Genomic DNA, 2,913 nt, shown 5'->3' with positions numbered 1-2,913 from the left:
AGGTTACTTCATTCTTAATAATTACCTATTCATGTGTTTGCTTAAAACTTCGTACCTTTGGAGAGAAAGCCAGAAAGGATTGTCTTATCTCCATACAATGCTATTAACAAGCATGGTTTCCACAGATAAACTCCACAGATAGAGAAGAGAAACATCATTTCTGAGTACACAATATTTTTTACTTCGCCATCTACCAAAGTGGCTTTCATTGGCTCTCATTACTCCTTAATTTGGTCATGTGCCATTCATTCATGCCTGCAGTCAACATTTTAAGAAGGCATACTAGAAACCAGGCACTGGGCTTAGTGCTTGTATGGATTCAGACCTCAAAAAGCTTATAGATGTTACAGAGAACACAGATATTACAGTTATTGTAGTACAAATAACTGTACAACAATGATAGCGCCGAGGAAGTGCAAGGAGGGAAGGTGACCGCATCTAGTTTGGGAGGGAGAGTGTCAAGGAAGACCTCTGTAGAAAGTAACGTTACTTTCTTAAAAAAAATTACTTAAAAAATTTTTAAAAAAGAGGTCACACAATTGATCATACAAAAATATACTGTCTCAATACTGTGGTGCCTTGAGCAATTCGTGGTAAGGGACATAGTTCCCTCACAAGATTGTTGCAATGGTCAAGTGCGACACTCAGTATGTAGTGGAAGTCCAATAAACTATGGATAATAATTAATAACTCCAAAATTTATGCTAATTCATCTTTGAGCTTTGGCATTTCAAAACAAAGCTAATTTTCCATTTGTGGTATTGTCTTCACAAAAATGTTCAACTGAAAGAGAAAACTCCAAAACCCATTTATTTCTGCGATGTTTCTTCATTTGGAATGACCGATACATATCATTTACTTAAACAACGGCAGATATACAAACACAGGTAAAAAGAAAAGCTGATACATCTTGTGCTCAACAGTCCTATCAGCATTAGAAAAAATAACTCTGGAATTAGAGCTTCTGAATTAGTGCTTTTAAAAGAGTAAACTCCCGTAGGGCGGTTAAGTGTATTTCAGGTCCTAGCATTTGACTGAGAAGGTGCAAGGCAGAGCCTTTCAGAGGCAGCTCACATTCACACAGCCCAAGAAACATTTTCCACCCCACTTATAGCTTTTCTTATTCTGATTTCCCTCACTACTTACATATACCCAACCCACACGACAGGGCTGATCGCACTGTTCATTCCTTCATTAGACACTCACTGTACCTCTAGGTACAAAACACAAGGCTCTGCCTTCAAGGAGCTCCCAACCTATGGTGGGCCTTACTAAGCATTCTTCAGAATGGTGACCAACAACAGCTCTATCCTTTTTGGTACAAAGCCCAAATCAGAAAACCAGAAAAAAAAAAGAAAAAGAAAAAGTGTGGTTTATGTTTTTAGGTTAAAAAATGAAGAATTTTACTTGGTCCTGCAAAAGAGATCATTTTTCTCATGAGAAAAATGAGGTTCGGAGAGGAGAAAGGATTTGCCTAAAGTTGTAGAGCACGTGAACAGCAGAGCAGAGGCAAGAATTTTGTTCCACTCAGGGCTTCCCATCCCACTCACTGAGTCTTCCTGTCTGCCGGGCATTGGGTTGTTCTGGGAATAGAAGTTAACGGACTCAGCTCTCCCATAAACTGGAACTCCCCCTCTCATGGTTGCAGGATTCACCTCAGCCTGAGCTACACAAGGCAGGGCACACCCTGCATGCTGGAGCAGCAGCAGGCATTTCCTGGCCTGCTCCCTCAGGGGTTCGGCTATTCTGTGCTACATCATCCTGAGGTGGCTGCAGTCTGCTGTGAGTCTGTCCTGGCCCAGGAGGGCCACAGTGCGGACCCCTGTCCCCCTATCCCTATCAAGAGGGAGTGCCTTTGCCAACCCTGGTTTCCATGGCCGGAACCTAAGTGCACAGGGATTCCAAAAGGCTCCCCTCTGCCTGGCCTGGACTACGGCTTTTTTATTTCCCCAAATCCCCTTGGTTTGTATGAGATACATGACTGACAGTAGATCACAGGCTATTCTGCAGAAGCTAAGGGTGTGCATGGGTCAAAGGTCAGGGATTGTTCGTAACTGCTCTAGAACAATGTTTCAGATAGTATACTTCCTCAAGTTGGAGGTACATTGTCTGCATACAGAATGGCTCTAGTTCAGGGAGAAGAACCTCTCTTACACTCAAATTCAAAATGAGAAATAACCCAAGTTATTCTTAGATGATGAAGTACAGTCCCCGAGTGGCCAGGGAATCAAGGAATGTAACTCAGAGCTGCTGACAAATTATACCTAAGGCAATGGGATTGAACAGTGGAGCCTGGGGCAGAAAAGGATCCCATGGGTGGCTAGTCCGGCCTTTCATGGGAACCCAAGGTACCTGGGAGATGAGAGAGAAGTACAAGCAGAGAAGACTCAGCAAACGTTTGCAGAAAGGGTTCTTTCACACACCCTCTCCACCAAGGAGCTTTCCTGGATGGAACAGCCCTCAGTCTGAGCTTTCAGAGCCCATTCTGTACAGCTCTATCGCATTACACAATAATTACCTGTGCACTTGTCTCTCACATTCATTCTTGTCTCAGTAGAGTCCAGCATGTTGTCTAACACCCAGTGGGCACCAAAAAGTGTTAAGTGAATGAAAGAATGGCCTGTTACACAGTAACTGGAATCTGAAGGTACAACTGGGGCAGAGGTAAGCAGTAGCCATCTGAAAGTGGAGAAAATACTGAATGGACTGAAGGGGACTTTCCTTACCTAGTCCAAAGATGGAGTGCTACCCATCCCTCACCAGCCCCTGATGGCTCATAGCCACAGAACAGCTGTTCCATTCCATTTCTGGGGTGGGCAGATATATCCTATAGCTAAAACATATGTTCTCATACTTACCAAAGTTTAGTGTTACAAGTAAGGGAAAGGGAAAAACAGCAGGTTCACCCAAGTG

General features: G+C 43.3%; 1 protein-coding gene across 1 annotated transcript in view; it reads right to left on the bottom strand.

Moving 5' to 3' along the window:
- The window catches only part of FYN (FYN proto-oncogene, Src family tyrosine kinase), a 183,994-nt gene that overhangs the window by 180,134 nt on the left and 947 nt on the right, over positions 1-2,913 (bottom strand). The gene's annotated exons all lie outside the window — the stretch shown is intronic.

This window comes from Pteropus vampyrus, unplaced genomic scaffold (assembly GCF_000151845.1).
Source record: "Pteropus vampyrus isolate Shadow unplaced genomic scaffold, Pvam_2.0 Scaffold101, whole genome shotgun sequence".
NCBI lineage: Eukaryota > Metazoa > Chordata > Mammalia > Chiroptera > Pteropodidae > Pteropus > Pteropus vampyrus.
The sequence above is the reverse complement of the archived record's forward strand: the minus strand, read 5'-3'. Positions and strand labels throughout refer to the sequence as shown.